The following is a 20,650-nucleotide window of genomic DNA, read 5'->3' on the forward strand; positions in this document are numbered from 1 at the left end:
TAAAAGCAGACAAATAATAAAAGAAAGGAAATTAAAGACATAAAAATAAATGACTCTAATACTAATGCTTATGTAACTCTTAAAATAGGTTTCTAATAATAAAAGTTATCACAGAGTTAGGACTCAACAACCTTCATTCTGAGAGGTAAGTACTCCTTCAATCTGTGGGACGTCGGGCTCTTCAAGGGACAGCTTCTGGCGCTTTAGCTCCTGTATCTCGCGCCCTTGTTTCTCTTGTTCTATGAGCAGTTTGCAGAGCATGCTGTTTTGATTCTACTGCTCTTCTTTGAGTTGATTCACAGCTTCTTGCAGCATGGTGACAGATGCTTCTAAGCGAGCCCAATAGTCAAATTGAGGAATTTCTGGAAAGAGCTCATGCCCCACCCTCTTGATGAGGTTATCTTGAATTTGAGGTCCATCCATCACTTTTTTGGTGATTGGGCATTCAACTGGGATATATTCATCCACACCTATCTGTACCCCCGTATCTTTACATAACAGACTAATCAAGCTTGGGTAGGCCAGTTTGGCCTCAGTGGATTCCTTGTTTGCAAACATGTAAATTTCAACAGGGATCAGCTGATGAATCTCTACCTCGTTCCCTAACATAATACAGTGAATCATCACTGCCCTCTTGATAGTGACTTCAGATCAGTTGCTGGTTGGGAGTATAGAATGCCCAATGAAATCCAGCCAACCTCTAGCAACTGGTTTGAGATCTCCTCTCTTTAGCTGGTTTGGGACACTTTTTGAATTAGCAATCTACTTAGTTCCAGGAAGGCATATGTCCTCTAGAACTTGATCTAGCCTTTCATCTTTGGCCATTCTCCTGTTAAAGGACTCTAGATCATCTTGTAGTTGAGAAAGTTTGAGAACTTCTCTCACTTTGTCAAAATGGAAGTAAATAATCTTCCCTCTGACCATAGTCTGAAAGAAGAAGAAAGCAGTTCCCTCTTATCTTTTCTTTTCTGTCATCCACAGATTTGCATAAAATTCCTGGACCATGTTTCTTCCAACATGTATCTCAGGATTAGCCAGGACTTCCCAGCCCCTGTTTTGAATCTGCTCTTGGATCTCTGGTATGCGAAATTATTACTCAGGTTGTGAATTGTTGTTCGAAATAGATTCCCTGGCAATGGCACCAAAAACGGATGCACAGAACCATGGTCTAAACATATCTTCACAACTTCGCATAACTAACCAGCAAGTGCACTGTGTCGTCCAAGTAATACCTTACGTGAGTAAGGGTCGAATCCCACGGAGATTGTTGGTATGAAGCAAGCTATGGTCACCTTGTAAGTCTCAGTCAGGCGGATATAAAATAGTTATGGAGTTTTCGAAATTAATACTAAAATAAGGATAGAAATACTTATGTAAATCATTGGTGAGAATTTCAGATAAGCGTATGGAGATGCATTCATTCCTCTAAACCTCTGCTTTCCTGCTGTCTTCATCCAATCAGTCTTACTCCTTTCTATGGCTGGCTTTGTGTAAGGATGTCACCGGTGCCAATGGCTACTTTCAATCCTCTCGGGAAAATGGTTCAAATGCTCTGTCACAACACGGCTAATCGTCTGGAGGCATCACCCTTGTCGTTGGTTGCATCCTATTCCTCTCTGTGAAAATGGTCCGATGCGCTGTCACTGCATGGCTAATCATCTTGGAGGTTCTCGATCATACTGGAATAGAATTTACTATCCTTTTGCGTCTGTCACTACGCCCAGCACTCGCGAGTTTGGAGTTCGTCACAGTCATTCAATCCCAGAGTCCTACTCGGAATACCACAGACAAGGTTTAGACTTTCCGGACTCTCATGAATGCCGCCATCAATCTAGCTTATACCACGAAGATTATGATTAAGAGATCTAAGAGATACTCATTCAATCTAATGTAGAACGGAAGTGGTTGTCAGGAACGCGTTCATAGGGAATGATGATGATTGTCACGTTCATCACATTCAGGTTGAAGTGCGAATGAATATCTTAGAAGCGAAACAAGATGACTTGAATAGAAAACAGTAGTACTTTGCATTAATCTTTTAGGAACAGCAGAGCTCCACACCTTAATCTATGGAGTGTAGAAACTCTACCGTTAAAAATACATAAGTGAATAGAGGGTAAGCATGGCCGAATGGCCAGCCTACCATGGAGGTCTAGAGATCTAAAAATGATCAAAAGATGTCTAATACAATAGTAAAAAGTCCTATTTATAATAAACTAGCTACTAGGGTTTACAGAAGTAAGTAATTGATGCATAAATCCACTTCCGGGGCCCACTTGGTGTGTGCTCGGGCTGAGCTTGAAGTCTACAAGTGGAGAGGTCATTCTTGGAGTTGAACGCCAGCTTTTGTGCCAATTTGGGCGTTGAACTCCACTTTGCAGCTTGTTTCTGGCGCTGGACGCCAGAATTGCGCAGAGAGCTGGCGTTGAACGCCAGTTTGCATCATCTAAACTTGGGCAAAGTATGGACTATTATATATTTCTGGAAATCCCTGGATGTCTACTTTCCAACGCAATTAGAAGCGTGCCATTTTGAGTTCTGTAGCTCCAGAAAATCCATTTTGAGTGCAGGGAGGTCAGAATCCAACAGCATCAGCAGTCCTTCTTCAACCTCTGAATCTGATTTTGGCTCAAGTCCCTCAATTTCAGCCAGAAAATACCTAAAATCACAGAAAAACACATAAACTCATAGTAAAGTCCCAAAATGTGAATTTAACATAAAAACTAATGAAAACATCCCTAAAAGTAACTAGATCCTACTAAAAACATACTAAAAACAATGCCAAAAAGCGTATAAATTATCCGCTCATCACAACACCAAACTTAAATTGTTGCTTGTCCCCAAGAAACTGAAAATCAAATAGGATAAAAAGAAGAGAATATGCTATAAATTCCAAACTATCAATGAAACATAGCTCCAATCAGATGAGCGGGACTTGTAGCTTTTTGCCTCTTGAATAGTTTTGGCATCTCACTTTATCCATTGAAGTTCAGAATGATTGGCTTCTATAGGAACTCAGAGTTTAGATAGTGTTATTGACTCTCCTAGTTCAGTATGATGATTCTTGAACACAGCTATTTTATGAGTCTTGGCCGTGGCCCTAAGCACTTTGTTTTCCAGTATTACCACCGGATACATAAATGCCACAAACACATAATTGGGTGAACCTTTTCAGATTGTGACTCAGCTTTGCTAAAGTCCCCAATTAGAGGTGTCCAGGGTTCTTAAGCACACTCTTTTTTTGCTTTGGACCTTGACTTTAACCGCTCAGTCTCAAGTTTTCACTTGACACCTTCACGCCACAAGCACATGGTAAGGGACAGCTTGGTTTAGCCGCTTAGGCCAGGATTTTATTCCTTTAGGCCCTCCTATCCACTGATGCTCAAAGCCTTGGGATCCTTTTTATTTACCCTTGCCTTTTGATTTTAAGGGTTATTGGCTTTTTGCTCTTACCTCTTGGTTTTAAGAGCTTTTGGCTTTTTCTGCTTGCTTTTTCTTCCTATTTTTTTTTTCGCCTATTTTTTTCTGCAAGATTTGTTCTTTGCTGCTTTTTCTTGCTTTAAAAATCATTTTTATGATTTTTCAGATTATCAAATAACATGTCTCCTTGTCATCATTCTTTCAAGAGCCAACATATTTAACATTCATGAACAACAACTTCAAAAGACTTATGCATTGTTCAAGCATTCATTCAGAAAATAAGAAGCATTGTCACCACATCAATATAATTAAACTAAGTTCAAGGATAAATTTGAAACTCATGTACTTCTTGTTCTTTTGAATTAAAACATTTTTCATTTAAAAGAGGTGATGGATTCATAGGACATTCATATCTTTAAGACAAAGTTACTAACTACTAATGATCATGTAGTGAAGACACAAACATAGATAAGCACTTAACATAGAAAACGAAAAACAGAGGAAATAAGAACAAGGAATGAATCCACCTTAGTGATGGTGGCGTTTCCTTCTTGAGGAACCAATGATGTCCTTGAGCTCTTCTATGTCTCTTCCTTGTCTTTGTTGCTCCTCCTTCATTGTTTTTTGATCTTCTCTAATTTCATGAAGGATGATGGAGTGCTCTTGATGTTCCACCCTTAATTGTCCCATGTTGGAACTTAATTCTCCTAGGGAAGTATTGATTTGCTCCCAATAGTTTTGTGGAGGAAAATGCATTTGAGGCATTTCCGGAATCTCATGGTGATGAGCTTCCTGCGCCTCTTGAGCTCCATGAATGGGCTCTCTTGCTTGCTCCATCTTTTTCTTAGTGATGGGCTTCTCTTCCTCAATGTGAATGTCTCCTTCTATGGAAGCTCCAGCTGAGTAACATAGATGGCAGATAAGATGAGGAAAAGCTAGCCTTGCCCCAGGAGAGGGCTTTTCGGCTATTTTGTAGAGTTCAAGGGAGATGACTTCATGAACCTCTACTTCTTCTCCAATCATGATGCTATGGATCATAATGGCCCGATCCACAGTAATTTCAGATCGGTTGCTAGTGGGGATGATGGAGCGTTGGATGAACTCCAACCATCCTCTAGCCACAGGCTTGAGGTCCAATCTTCTTAGTTGAACCGGCTTGCCTTTGGAGTCAATCTTCCATTGAGCTCCTTCCACACATATGTCCATGAGGACTTGGTCCAACCTTTGATTAAAGTTGACCCTTCTAGTGTAGGGGCGTTCATCTCCTTGCATCATAGGCAAGTTAAACGCCAACCTCACATTTTTCGGACTAAAATCCAAGTATTTCCCCCGAACCATTGTAACATAGTTCTTTGGATTCGGGTTCTTACTTTGATCATGGTTCTTGGTGATCCATGCATTGGCATAGAACTCTTGTACCATTAGGATGCCGACTTGTTGGATGGGATTTGTTAGAACTTCCCAACCTCTTCTTTGGATTTCATGTCGGATCTCCGGATACTCATTTCTCTTAAGTTTGAAAGGGACCTCAGGGATCACCTTCTTCTTGGCCATAACATCATAGAAGTGGTCTTGATGAGCTTTGAAGATGAGTCTTTCCATCTTCCATGACTCGGAGGTGGAAGTTTTTGTCTTCCCTTTCCCTTTTCTAGAGGATTCTCCGGTCTTGGGTGCCATCAATGGTAATGGAAAAATAAAAAGCTTATGCTTTTACCACACCAAACTTAGAATGTTGCTCGCCCTCGAGCAAGAGAAGAAAGAAATGATAAAGAAGAAGAAGAAAATATGGAGAAGAGGGGGGAGGTGTGTTTCGGCCAAGAAGAGAAGAGAGGGTTGTGTTGTGTGAAAATGAAGACGAATGGAAGGCTTTTTATAGGGAAGGGGGGTTAAGTTCGGCCATTTAGGGTGCGTTTGGGTGGGAAATTGATTTTGAATTTTGAAGGTAGGTGGAGTTTATGAGGTAGGTTTATGGGGAAGAGTGGATGGATGTGAGTGGTGAAGGGTTAATAGGGAATAGAGATGGAGGTGATAGGTGAAGGGTTTTGGGGAAGAGTGTTTATTGGGAATGGAGGATGATTGAGAAGGGAGAAGAGAGTGAGTGGAGGTAGTGGGGATCCTGTGGGGTCCACAGATCCTGAGATGGTCCTGTGGGGTCCACAGATCCTGAGGTGTTCAAGGATTTACAACCTTGCACCAAATTAGGCATGTAAAATGCCCTTGCACACAACTCTGGGCGTTCAGCGCCAGGTTGGTGCCCATTTTGGGCGTTCAACGCCCATTTGTTGCCCATTTCTGGCGTTGAACGCCAGAACCATGCTTGTTCTGGGCGTTCAGCGCCAGCTCCTCTCCAGGGTGCAATTCTGGCGTTCAGCGCCCAGATGATGCCCATTTTGGGCGTTCAACGCCCAGACACTGCCCATTTTGGGCGTTCAGCACCAGAACCATGCTCTGTTCTGGCGTTGAACGCCAGGCAGGTGCTTCCTCCAGGGTGTGATTTTTCTTCTGCTGTTTTTGATTCCGTTTTCAATTTTTATATTTATTTTGTGACTCCACATGTTCATGAACCTATAAAGACATATAACTAAGAAAAATATAGTTAGATAAATAAAAATTGGGTTGCCTCCCAACAAGCGCTTCTTTAATGTCAATAGCTTGACAGTGGGCTCTCATGGAGCCTCACAGATGTGCAGAGCTTTGTTGAGACCTCCCAACATCAAACTTAGAGTTTGGATATGGGGGTTTGACACCAAACTTAGAGTTTGGTTGTGGCCTCCCAACACCAAACTTAGAGTTTGACTGTGGGGGCTTTGGTTGACTCTGCTTTGAGAGAAGCTTTTTCTGCTTCCTCTCCATGGATGCAGAGAGAGATCCTTGAGTTGTAAACACAAGGTTGTCCTTATTTAATTGAAGGATCAATTCTCCTCTGTCCACATCAATCATAGCTCTTGCTGTGGCTAAGAAAGGTCTTCCTAGGATGATGGATTCATCCTCTTCCTTTCCAGTATCCAGGACTATGAAATCAGCAGGGATGTAAAGGCCTTCAACCTTCACTAACACGTCCTCTACTTGTCCATAAGCCTATTTTCTTGAATTGTCTGCCATCTCTAATGAGATTTTAGCAGCTTGCACCCCATAGATTCCCAGTTTCTCTATTACAGAGAGGGGCATGATGTTTATTCCTGAACCAAGGTCACACAGAGCCTTAAAGATCATGGTGCCTATGGTACAAGGTATAATGAACTTTCCAGGATCCTGTCTCTTCTGAGGCAATGTCAGTTGATCCAGATCACTTAGTTCATTTGTGAACAAGGGAGGTTCATCTTCCCAAGTTTCAATACCAAATAATTTGGCATTTAGCTTCATGATTACACCAAGGAACTTGGCAGCTTGCTCTTCAGTAACATCCTCATTCTCTTCATAAGAGGAATACTCATCAGAGCTCATGAATGGCATAAGGAGGTTCAATGGAATCTCTATGGTCTTTAGATGAGTCTCAGATTCCTTAGGTTCCTCAGAGGGAAGCTCCTTATTGATCACTGGACGTCCCAAGAGGTCTTCCTCCTTGGGATTCACGTCCTTCTCCTCTCTTGTGGGTTCGGCCATGGTAATTAATTCAATGGCCTTGCACTCTCCTTTTGGATTCTCTTCTGTATTGCTTGGGAGAGTACTAGGAGGGATTTCAGTGATCCTTTTACTCAGCTGGCCCACTTGTGCTTCCAAATTTCTAATGGAAGACCTTGTTTCGTTCATGAATCTCACAGTGGCCTTAGATAGATCAGAGACTAAATTTGCTAAGCTAGATGGATTCTGCTCAGAATTCTCTGTCTGTTGCTGAGTGGATGATGGAAAAGGCTTGCTATTGCTAAACCTGTTTCTTCCACCATTATTAAAGCCTTGTTGAGGCTTTTGATCCTTCCATGAGAGATTTGGGTGATTTCTCCATGATGGATTATAGGTGTTTCCATAAGGTTCACCCATGTAATTTACCTCTGCTATTGCAAGGTTCTCAGGATCATAAGCTTCTTCTTCATAAGAAGCCTCTTGAGTACTGTTGGATGCAGCTTGCACTCCATTCAGACTCTGAGAAATCATATTGCTTTGCTGAGTCAACATTTTGTTCTGAGCCAATATGGCATTCAGAGTATCAATTTCAAGAACTCCCTTCTTCATAGGCGTCCCATTACTCACAGGATTCCTCTCAGAAGTGTACATGAACTGGTTATTAGCAACCATGTCAATGAGTTCTTGAGCTTCTGCAGGCGTTTTCTTTAGGTGAATGGATCCACCTGCAGAAGTATCCAATGACATCTTTGATAGCTCAGATAAACCATCATAGAATATATCCAGGATGGTCCATTCTGAAAGCATGTCAGAAGGACACTTTTTGGTCAGCTGCTTGTATCTTTCCCAAGCTTCATAGAGGGATTCACCTTCTTTCTGTCTGAAGGTTTGAACATCCACTCTAAGCTTGCTCAGCTTTTGAGGAGGAAAGAACTTGGCTAAGAAAGCCGTGACCAGCTTATCCCAAGAGTTCAGGCTGTCTTTGGGTTGAGAGTCCAACCACACTCTAGCTCTGTCTCTTACAGCAAAAGGGAAAAGCATGAGCCTGTAGACTTCAGGATCTACTCCATTAGTCTTAACAGTATCACAGATCTGCAAGACTTCAGTTAAGAACTGAAAAGGATCTTCAGATGGAAGTCCATGAAACTTGCAGTTCTGCTGCATCAGAGAAACTAGCTGAGGTTTCAGCTCAAAATTGTTTGCTCCAATGGTAGGGATGGAGATGCTTCTTCCATGTAAATTGGAATTAGGTGCAGTAAAGTCACCAAGCATTCTCCTTGTATTATTGTTGTTGGGATCGGCTGCCATCTCCTTTACTTGTTCGAAATTTTCAATAAGGTTGTCTCTGGATTGTTGTGATTTAGCTTCTCTTAGTTTCCTCTTCAGAGTTCTTTCAGGTTCTAGATCAGCTTCAACAAGAATGCCTTTTTCCTTGTTCCTGCTCATAAGAAAGAGGAGAGAACAAGAAAAGAAGACGAATCCTCTATGTCACAGTAAAGAGGTTCCTTATTGTTAGTAGAAGAAGAGAAGAAGAAAAAATTCGAACACAGATAGAAGGGGGTTCAAATTTGGTGAGTGATGTGAGGAAGAGATGTTAGTAGATGAATAAATAAATAGAATAAGATGAGAGATGGAGAGGATTTTCGAAAATAATTTTTGAAAAAGAGTTAGTGATTTTCGAAAATAGTTTTTGAAAAAGGTTAGTAGTTTTTCGAAAATTCAAATAAAAAATAAAATAATTAGTTAATTAAAAAGAAATTTTGAAAAAGAGGGAAGATATTTTCGAAAATTAGAGAGAGAAAGTTAGTTAGGTGGTTTTGAAAAAGGTAAGAAACAAACAAAAAGTTAGTTAGTTAGTTGAAACAAATTTTGAAAAGATAAGAAGTTAGGAAGTTAGAAAAAATTTTTTTTTTTGAAAACGATAAGATAAGAAGATATTTTTGAAAAGATATGATTGAAATTAGTTTTGAAAAAGATTTGATTTTTAAAATCACAATTAATGACTTGATTCACAAGAAATCACAAGATATGATTCTAGAACTTAAAGTTTGAATCTTTCTTAACAAGCAAGTAGCAAACTTGAAATTTTTGAATCAAAACATTAATTGATGATGTTATTTTCGAAAATAACTAAAAAAATTGAAAAAAGATTTAATTTTTGAAAAAGATTTTGAAAAAGATAAGATTTTTTTAAATTGAAAATTTGATTTGACTCATAAAAACAACTAGATTTTAAAATTTTTTGAAAAAGTCAAATCTAATTTTCGAAATTTTAAGAGAGAAAAAGGGAAAGATTTTTTTTTATTTTTGAATTTTTATGATGAGAGAGAAAAACAAGAAAAAAATGATGCAATGCATGAAAGTTATGGATCAAAACAATGAATGCATGCAAGAATGCTATGAATGTCAAGATGAACACCAAGAACACTATGAAGATCATGATGAACATCAAGAACACATTTTTGAAAAATTTTTAATGCAAAGAAAACATGCAAGACACCAAACTTAGAATTCTTTAATGCCTAGACATAAAGAATTCAGAAATGCATATGAAAAACAAGAAAAGACACAAAACATGCAAATGCAAAGATCAAACAAGAAGGCTTACCAAGAATTCTTTAATGCCTAGACATAAAGAATTCAGAAATGCATATGAAGAACACTATGAATGCATGAATTTTCGAAATATGCTAGATGAATATGCAATTGACACCAAACTTAAAATCTGACTCAAGACTCAAACAAGAAACACAAAGTATTTTTGAATTTTATGATTTTGTGATTTTTTTTTTGTATTTTCTTTTAATTTTTTTTCGAAAATCATTTTGAAAAAGAAAAATAAGGATTCCAAAATTTTTAATATGAATTCCAGGAATCTTATGCTCTTTAGTCTAAAGCTCCAATCAAAGGGTCAGGCATGGCTGAATAGCCAGCCAAGTTTTAGTATGTAACTCAAACATGACACGCCTAACATTCCCTACAGTCAGCCAGGCTTCAACATGCTTCATGAAACACTAGAATTCATTCTTAAAAATTCTGAAGAAAAATATATTTTTGAAAACATTTTTATTTTGAAATTTTTTTTTTTAAGATTTTTTTCGAAAACAAAGGAGAAATTTTTGAAAAATTTTTTGAAAAATTTTTTGAAAAATTTTTTGAAAACAAAACAAAAAGAAAATTACCTAATCTGAGCAACAAGATGAACCGTCAGTTGTCCAAACTCAAACAATCCCCGGCAACGGCGCCAAAAACTTGGTATGCGAAATTGTTACTCAGGTTGTGAATTGTTGTTCAAAATAGATTCCCTAGCAATGGCACCAAAAACGGATGCACAGAACCATGGTCTAAACATATCTTCACAACTTCGCATAACTAACCAGCAAGTGCACTGGGTCGTCCAAGTAATAACTTACGTGAGTAAGGGTCGAATCCTACGGAGATTGTTGGTATGAAGCAAGCTATGGTCACCTTGTAAGTCTCAGTCAGGCGGATATAAAATAGTTATGGAGTTTTCGAAATTAATACTAAAATAAGGATAGAAATACTTATGTAAATCATTGGTGAGAATTTCAGATAAGCGTATGGAGATGCATTCATTCCTCTGAACCTCTGCTTTCCTGCTGTCTTCATCCAATCAGTCTTACTCCTTTCTATGGCTGGCTTTGTGTAAGGATGTCACCGGTGCCAATGGCTACTTTCAATCCTCTCGGGAAAATGGTCCAAATGCTCTGTCACAGCACGGCTAATCGTCTGGAGGCATCACCCTTGTCGTTGGTTGCATCCTATTCCTCTCTGTGAAAATGGTCCGATGCGCTGTCACTGCATGGCTAATCATCTTGGAGGTTCTCGATCATACTGGAATAGAATTTACTATCCTTTTACGTCTGTCACTACGCCCAGCACTCGCGAGTTTGGAGTTCGTCACAGTCATTCAATCCCAGAGTCCTACTCGGAATACCACAGACAAGGTTTAGACTTTCCGGACTCTCATGAATGCTGCCATCAATCTAGCTTATACCACGAAGATTCTGATTAAGAGATCTAAGAGATACTCATTCAATCTAATGTAGAACGGAAGTGGTTGTCAGGAACGCGTTCATAGGGAATGATGATGATTGTCACGTTCATCACATTCAGGTTGAAGTGCGAATGAATATCTTAGAAGCGAAACAAGATGACTTGAATAGAAAACAGTAGTACTTTGCATTAATCTTTGAGGAACAGCAGAGCTCCACACCTTAATCTATGGAGTGTAGAAACTCTACCGTTAAAAATACATAAGTGAATAGAGGGTAAGCATGGCCGAATGGCCAGCCTCCCATGGAGGTCTAGAGATCTAAAAATGATCAAAAGATGTCTAATACAATAGTAAAAAGTCCTATTTATAATAAACTAGCTACTAGGGTTTACAGAAGTAAGTAATTGATGCATAAATCCACTTCCGGGGCCCACTTGGTGTGTGCTCGGGCTGAGCTTGAAGTCTATAAGTGGAGAGGTCATTCTTGGAGTTGAACGCCAGCTTTTGTGCCAGTTTGGGCGTTGAACTCCACTTTGCAGCTTGTTTCTGGCGCTGGACGCCAAAATTACGCAGAGAGCTGGCGTTGAACGCCAGTTTGCATCATCTAAACTTGGGCAAAGTATGGACTATTATATATTGCTGGAAAGCTCTGGATGTCTACGTTCCAACGCAATTGGAAGCGCGCCATTTTGAGTTCTGTAGCTCCAGAAAATCCATTTTCAGTGCAGGGAGGTCAGAATCCAACAGCATCAGCAATTTTCTGGAAATCTGATTTTGGCTCAAGTCCCTCAATTTCAGCCAGAAAATACCTGAAATCACAGAAAAACATACAAACTCATAGTAAAGTCCATAAATGTAAATTTAACATAAAAACTAATGAAAACATCCCTAAAAGTAACTAGATCCTACTAAAAACATATTAAAAACAATGCCAAAAAGCGTATAAATTATCCGCTCATCAATCTCCGGGTATTCATCTTCTTTCAGATTGAACCTGACTTTCGGGATCACTGATCTTCTGCACACAAATTTGAAATAATGGTCTGCATGTTCTTTTGTGCAGAAATTCTCATGCATCCAATGTGGTTTTGGATTGCTTTCTTTTTTGTCTCTTGAAGTGGTTTGTCTTCCTTTGGGTGCCATGAGATTAGTTTGTTTTAGCTCAGAGATCACATAAATCACACCAAACTTAGAGATTTTCTTGCCCTCAAGCAAAATAAAAAGAAAGAAGATGAATAGATGGAGAGAAGGATTCGAATGATGGATGAAGAGGGGCTGGCCAAATGTGTATTTAAAAGGAAGGGAAGGAATGGGTTTCGAATTATTTTTGAAAAAGATAAGATAGAAAGATATGATTGATAAAAGATACAATTTGTAAAATATGAGAGATTTAAAAAAGATATGAGGAAGTTAAATCTGAATTTTTGTGAATGCACCTAAGAAATAAAAGATAAGATGGATGAATTAAAAAGATTTGGAAAGAAATTGGAAAGGTAAATGAGTTTAATTTTTCTTTTAAGAACATTTAAAAAAAAATTGAAAAGAGTTTATAAGATTATTAATTTTTGAAATTGGAAATTGAAAGATGAATATTTGTAATATTTTTATGCAGAAAATTATGAATTAAAACATGAAAATTTAAAAAAATTTGAATTGGAAACGAAATTACCTCTCCCTTGCTGTTCTGGCGTTAAACGTCCAGAATGATAGCCATTATGGCGTTTAACGCCCATCTGGTGGCCATTTTGGGCGTTTAACGCCCAGCTAGGTACCCTGGCTAGCGTTAAACGCCAGAAATCCTTCTTTACTGGGCGTTTTTCTAAACGCCCAGAATGCTGCCATTTCTGGCGTTAAATGCCCAGAATGCTGCCCATTCTGGCGTTTAACGCCAAGAATGATACTTTACTGGCGTTAAACGCCCAGAATGGTAGCCATTCTGGCGTTTAACGCCCAAATTGCCTCTTTACTAGCGTTTTAATGCCAGTGAGCTCTTTTTCTCTGTGATTCTTCTGCTTTATGTTCTGAACCTCCATTTTCCTGATTTATTCACTGAAATGTATTAACTAATCATGAGCAAAAAAATTAAATAGACTTATATAATTGTTATAAACATTTAATTTTTTATAATGGCTGGGTTGCCTCCCAGCAAGCGCTTCTTTACTGTCTTTAGCTGGACTTTTGCTGAGCTTTTAATTTAGTCTCAGTTTTGAGCAATTTTGCTCAACATTGCCTTCAAGATAATGTTTGACTCTCTGTCTATTGACAATAAACTTTTTATCAGAGTCCATATCCTAAAGCTCTACATATCCATATGGTGACACGCTTGTAATCACATATGGTCCTTTCCACCGGGATTTTAATTTCCCTGGGAACAATCTGAGTCTAGAGTTAAACAGCAGAACCTTCTGTCCTGTCTCAAAGACTCTAGATGACAACTTTCTGTCATGCCACCTTTTTCCTTTCTCCTTGTAAATTTTAGCATTTTCAAAAGCATTGAGTCTGAACTCTTCCAGCTCATTCAAATAGAGTAATCTTTTTTCTCCAGCTAACTTTGCATCAAGGTTTAGGAACCTGGTTGCCCAGTAGGCCTTGTGTTCCAGTTCCATTAGCAGATGACAGGCTTTTCCATACACAAGCTGGTATGGAGAGGTCCCTATAGGAGTTTTGAATGCTGTTCTGTATGCCCACAGGGCATCATCCAGACTTCTTGCCGAATCCCTTCTACAGGTACTTATGGTCCGTTCCAGGATTCGTTTTAGTTCTCTATTTGAGACTTTAGCCTGCCCATTTGTCTGTGGATGATATGGAGTTGCCACTTTATGGTTAATTCTATATCGGACCAGAGTAGAGTCAAGCTATTTATTGCAGAAATGAGTGCCTCCATCACTGATCAGTATCCTAGGAACACCGAACCTACTGAAGATATGCTTCTGGAGGAATTTCATCACTGTCTTAGTATCATTAGTGGGTGTTGCAATTAACTCTACCCATTTAGCTACATAGTCTGCTGCCACCAGAATATAAGTGTTTGAATATGATAGTGGGAAAGGCCCCATGAAGTCAATACCCCATACATCAAACAACTCAATCTCTAGGATCCCTTGCTGAGGCATGGCATAGCTGTGAGGTAGATTACCAGCTCTCTGGCAATTGTCATAGTTACGTACAAACTATCAGGAGTCTCTATAGAGAGTAGGCCAGTAGAAACCACATTGGAGAACCTTTGTGGCTATTCGCTCACCTCCAAAGTGTCCTCCATATTGTGGTCCATGGCAATGCCATAGGATCTTCTGTGCCTCTTCTCTAGGCACTTGGTGCACGAAATTGTGATCATCAATGGCGCCAATAACTTGGTACACACAATTGTAATCTCAACTCTTTTTCACAATTCCGCACAACTAACCAGCAAGTGCACTGGGTCATCCAAGTAATAAACCTTACGTGAGTAAGGGTCGATCCCACGGAGATTGTCGGCTTGAAGCAAGCTATGGTCATCTTCTAAATCTCATTCATGCGGATTCAAATGGTATTGGAAAATTGATAATTAAAACATGAATAAAATATAAAATAAGATAGAGATACTTATGAAATTCATTGGTGAAAATTTCAGATAAGCGTATGAAAATGCTTTGTTCCTCTTGAACTTCTTCTTTCCTATTGTCTTCATCCAATCATTCATACTCCTTTCCATGGCAAGCTGTATGTTGGGTTTCACCGTTGTCAATGGCTACCTCCTGTCCTCTCAGTGAAAATGGTCCAAATGCGCTGTCACCACACGGCTAATCATCTGTCGGTTCTCGATCATGTTGGAATAGGATCCATTGATCCTTTTACGTCTGTCACTACGCCCAACACTCGCGAGTTTGAAGCTCGTCACAGTCATCCCTTCCCAGATCCTACTCGGAATACCACAGACAAGGTTTAGACTTTTGGGATCTCAAGAATGGCCGCCAATAATTCTAGCCTATACCACAAAGTTTTTAATCTTAGATTAGAAATCCAAGAGATACATATTCAAGCTTGTTTGCATGTTAAACTGAAGTGGTTGTCAGGCACGCGTTCATAGGTGAGAATGGTGATGAGTGTTACATAATCATCGCATTCATCATGTTCTTGTGTGCGAATGAATATCTTAGAGAAGAAATAGGCTTGAGTTGAATAGAAAAACAATAGTACTTTGCATTTATTCATGAAGAACAGCAGAGCTCCACACCTTAATCTATGGTGTGTAGAAACTCCACCGTTGAAAATACATAAGAACAAAAGGTTTAGGCATGGCCAAATGGCCAGCCCCAAAAACGTGATCATGAGATGAAAAGATGAACTAAAGATTCCAAGATTCCAAGATGAAAATACAATAGCAAAAGGTCCTATTTATAGAGAACTAGTAGCCTAGGGTTTACAGAAATAAGTAAATGATGTAGAAATCTGCTTCCGGGCCCACTTGGTGTGTGCTTGGGCTGAGCATTGAAGCTTTCACATGTAGAGACTTTTCTTGGAGTTAAACGCCAGCTTGGGTGCCATTTTGGGCGTTTAACTCCAGCTTTTATGCCAGTTCTAGCGTTTTGACGCCAGAATTTTTATGCTGACTTGGAACGCCAGTTTGGGCCATCAAATATCGGACAAAGTATGGACTATTATATATTGCTGGAAAGCCCATGATGTCTACTTTCTAACGCAATTAAGAGCGTGCCAATTGGGCTTCTGTAGCTCCAAAAAATACACTTCGAGTACAGGGAGGTCAGAATCCAACAGCATCTGCAGTCCTTTTTCAGCCTTTGAATCAGATTTTTTCTCAGGTCCCTCAATTTCAGCCAGAAAATATCTGAAATTATAGAAAAATACACAAACTCATAGTAAATTCCAGAAATGTGGTTTTTATTTAAAAACTAATAAAAATATAATAAAAATTAACTAAAACATACTAAAAACTACCTAAAAATAATGCCAAAAAGCGTATAAATTATCCGCTCATCACAACACCAAACTTAAATTGTTGCTTTTCCCCAAGAAACTGAAAATCAAATAGGATAAAAAGAAGAGAATATACTATAAATTCCAAATTATCAATGAAACTTAGCTCTAATTAGATGAGCAAGACTAGTAGCTTTTTGCCTCTGAACAGTTTTGGCATCTCATTTTATCTTTTGAAGTTTAGAATGATTGGCATCTATAGGAACTCAGAATTTAGATAGTGTTATTGATTCTCCTACTTCAGTATTGTTGAGTCTTGAACACAATTACTTTATGAGTCTTGGCCGTGACCCTAAGCATTTTGTTTTCCAGTATTACCACCGGATACATAAATGCCACAGACACATAACTGGGTGAACCTTTTCAGATTGTGACTCAGCTTTTCTAGAGTCCCCAATTAGAGGTGTCCAGAGCTCTTTAGCACACTCTTTTTGCTTTGGATCACGACTTTAACCGCTCAGTCTCAAGCTTTTGGCTTGACACCTTCACGCTACAAGCACATGATTTAGGGACAGCTTGGTTTAGCCACTTAGGCCAGGATTTTATTCCTGTGGGCCCTCCTATCCATTAATGATCAAAGCCTTGGATCCTTTTTATTTTACCCTTGCCTTTTGGTTTAAAGGGCTATTGGCTTTTTCTGCTTGCTTTTTCTTTTTCTTTCTTTTTCTTTTATTTTTTCGCCATTTTTTTTCGCAAGCTTCTTCTTTTTCACTGCTTTTTCTTGCTTCAAGAATCAATTTTATGATTTTTCAGATTATCAATAACATTTCTCCTTTTTCATTATTCTTTCAAGAGCCAACAATTTTAACATTTATAAGCAACAAATTCAAAAATATGCACTATTAAAGTATTCATTCAGAAAACAAAAAGTATTGTCACCACATCAAAATAATAAAACTAATTTCAAGGATGAATTCGAAATCATGTACTTCTTGTTCTTTTGTAATTAAAACATTTTTCATTTAAGAAAGGTGATGGATTTATAGGACATTCATAGCTTTAAGGCATAGACACTTAAACACTAATGATCATGTAATAAAGACACAAACATGAATGAAACACAGAGCATAATTTTCGAAAAACAGAAAAATAAGAACAAGGAAATTAAAGAACAGGTCCACCTTAGTGATGGCGGCTTGTTCTTCCTCTTGAAGATATTATGGAGTGCTTGAGCTCCTCAATGTCTCTTCCTTGCCTTTGTTGCTCCTCCCTCATGACTCTTTGGTCTTCTCTAATTTCATGGAGGAGGATGGAATGCTCTTGGTGCTCCACCCTTAGTTATCCCATATTAGAACTTAATTCTCCTAGGGAGGTGTTGATTTGCTCCCAATAGTTTTGTGGAGAAAAGTGCATCCCTTGAGGCATCTCAGGGATTTTATGATGAGGAATTTCCTCATGCTCTTGGTGAGGTTCATGAGTGGGCTCTCTTGTTTGCTCCATCCTTTTCTTAGTGATGGGCTTGTCCTTATCAATGAGGATGTCTTCCTCTATGTCAATTCCAGCTGAATTGCAGAGGTGACAAATGAGATGAGGGAAGGCTAACCTTGCCAAAGTAGAGGACTTGTCCGCCACCTTGTAGAGTTCTAGGGATATAACCTCATGAACTTCTACTTCCTCTCTAATCATGATGCTATAGATCATGATAGCCCGGTCTATAGTAACTTCAGACCGGTTGCTAGTAGGAATGATTGAGCGTTGGATGAACTCCAACCATCCCCTAGCCATGGGCTTGAGGTTAGGCCTTCTTAGTTGAACCGGCTTCCCTCTTGAATCTCTCTTCCATTGAGTGCCCTCTTCACAAATGTCTATGAGGACTTGGTCCAACCTTTGATCAAAGTTGACCCTTCTAGTGTAGGGGCGTGCATCTCCTTGCATCATGAGCAAGTTGAATGCCAACCTTACATTTTTCGGACTAAAATCTAAGCATTTCCCCTGGACTATTGTAAGCCAATTCTTTGGGTCTGGGTTCACACTTTGATCATGGTTCTTGGTGATCCATGCATTGGCATAGAACTCTTGAACCATTAAGATCCCGACTTATTGAATGGGGTTGGTGAGAATTTCCCAACCTTTTTTCTGAATCTCAAGTCGGATCTCCGGATATTCACCCTTTTTAATTTTGAAAGGGACCTCAAGGATCACCTTCTTCTTGGCCACAACTTGATAGAAGTGGTCTTGATGGACCTTTGAGATGAATCTCTCCATCTCTCATGACTCGGAGGTGGAAGTTTTTGCCTTCCCTTTCCTCTTTCTTGAGGTTTCTCCGACCTTTGGTGTCATAAATGGTTATGAAAAAACAAAAAGCAACGCTTTTACCACACCAAACTTAGAAGGTTTGCTCGTCCTCGAGCAAAAGAAGAAAGAAAAGAGTAGAAGAAGAAAATGGAGGAGATGGAGGGGGTTTTGTGGTTCGACCAAGGGGGAGAAGCAGTGTGTATGATGTGTGAAAATGAAGGAGTGAAGATGGGTTTATATAGGAGTGGAAAGAGGGGTAGGGTTCGGTCATGTATGGGTGGGTTTGGGAGGGAAAGTGGTTTGAATTTGAATGGTGAGGTAGGTGGGGTTTTATGATGGATGGATGTGGATTGGTGAAGAGATTATGGAGAAGAGGGTAGGATTTGATAGGTGAGGGATTTTTGGGGAAGAGGTATTGAGGTGATTGGTGAAGGGTATTTGGGGAAGGGTGTGAAGAAGAGAGAGAGAGATGAGGTAGGTAGGGATCCTGTGGGGTCCACAGATCCTGAGGTGTCAAGGATTTCTCATCCCTGCCCCATATTGGCATGTAAACGCCCCCTTGATTGCCAATCCTGGCGTTAAATGCCAGGTTCCTGCCCATTTCTGGTGTTTAACGCTAGCTTTTCTCCCCTTTCTGGCGTTTAAACGCCAGCTCTGTGCCCATTTCTGGCATTAAACGCCTAGAATGGTGCCAGACTGGGCGTTTAACGCCCATTCTGCTACCATTGCTGGCGTTTAAACGCCAGTAAGCTTCTTCTCCAGGGTGTGCTGTTTTTAATACTGTTTTTCATTTTGTTTTTGCTTTTTCAGTTGTTTTTGTGACTTCACATGATCATCAACCTATAGAAAACATAAAATAACAATGGAAAATAAATAGATATGATTAAATAAAATTGGGTTGCCTCCCAACAAGTGCTTCTTTAATGTCAATAGCTTGACAATGGGCTCTCATGGAGCCTCACAGATACTCAAAGCATGATGATGGCCTCCCAACACCAAACTTAGAGTTTGAATCTGGGGGCTCTATTTGACTCTGCATTGAGAGAAGCTTTTCATGCTTTCTCTCCATGGTTACAGAGGGAGATCCTTGAGCTTTAAACACAAGGGAGTCCTCATTCACTTGAAGGACCATTTCTCCTCTGTCAATATCAATCACAGCTTTTGCTGTGGCTAGGAAAGGTCTGCCAAGGATGATGGATTTATCCATACACTTTTCAGTGTCTAGGATTATGAAATCGGCAGGGATGTAGTGGCCTTTAACCTTTACCAAGACATCCTCTACAAGTCCATAAGCCTGTTTCCTTGAATTGTCTGCCATCTCTAGTGAGATTCTTGCAGCTTGTACCTCACGGATCCTTAGCTTCTTCATTACAGAGAGTGGCATGAGGTTTATACTTGACCCCAGGTCACACAGAGCCTTCTTAAAGGTCATGGTGCCTATGGTACAAGGTATTGAGAACTTTCTAGGATCCTGTTTCTTCTGAGGTAATCTCTGCCTAGTCAAGGCATCCAATTCTTTGGTGAGCAAGGGGGGTTCATCCTCCCAAGTCTCATTACCAAATAACTTGGCATTTAGCTTCATGATTGCTCCAAGGTACTTAGCAATTTGCTCTTCAGTAACATCTTCATCCTCTTCAGAGGAAGAATACTCATCAGAGCTCATGAATGGCAGAAGTAAATTCAATGGAATCTCTATGGTCTCAGTGTGAGCCTTAGATTTCCATGGTTCCTCATTAGGGAACTCCTTGGAGGCCAGTGGACGTCCATTGAGGTCTTCCTCAGTGGAAATCACTGCCTTTCCCTCCTTTATGCATTTGTCTATGTGGAACGTGTTTATGGCCTTGCATTCTCTCTTTGGGTTCTCTTCTGTATTGCTTGGGAGAGTACTAGGAGGGAGTTTAGTAATCCTCTTATCAGCTGACCCACTTGTGTCTCTAAATTTCTAATGGAGGACCTTGTTTCATTCATGAAACTTTGAGTGATTTTAGTTAGATCAGAGATTATGGTTGCTAAGTTAGATTGGCTTTGCTTAGAATTCTCTATCTGTTGCTGAGAAGATGATGGAAAAGGCTCGCTATTGCTAAACCTATTTCTTCCACCATTACTGTTGTTGAGGTCTTGTTGGGGCCTCTGTTGGTCCTTCCATGAAAGATTTAGATGATTTCTCCATAAAGGATTATAGGTGTTTCCATAGGATTCTCCCATGTAATTCACTTCTTCCATTGTTGGGTTCTCAGGATCATAAGCTTCTTCTTCGGATGAAGCTTCTTTGGTACTGCCTATTGTTGCTTGCATGCCAAACAGACTCTGAAAGATCATATTGACTTGCTGAGTCAATATTTTGTTCTGAGCCAATATGACATTCAGAGTATCAATTTCAAGAACTCCTTTCTTCTGATTTGTCCCATTATTCATAGGGTTCCTTTCAGAAGTGTACATGAA

General features: G+C 39.5%; 1 non-coding gene across 1 annotated transcript; it reads left to right on the forward strand.

Annotated features, from left to right (window-relative positions):
• The first annotated feature begins 7,782 nt into the window (after positions 1-7,782).
• LOC112725392 (small nucleolar RNA R71) lies at positions 7,783-7,890 on the forward strand. Its single transcript, XR_003164503.1, has one exon. It is a non-coding gene; the product is annotated as a small nucleolar RNA R71 (small nucleolar RNA).
• Positions 7,891-20,650: the final 12,760 nt, after the last annotated feature.

The sequence above is a fragment of the Arachis hypogaea genome, chromosome 11 (genome assembly GCF_003086295.3).
Source record: "Arachis hypogaea cultivar Tifrunner chromosome 11, arahy.Tifrunner.gnm2.J5K5, whole genome shotgun sequence".
Lineage (NCBI taxonomy): Eukaryota > Viridiplantae > Streptophyta > Magnoliopsida > Fabales > Fabaceae > Arachis > Arachis hypogaea.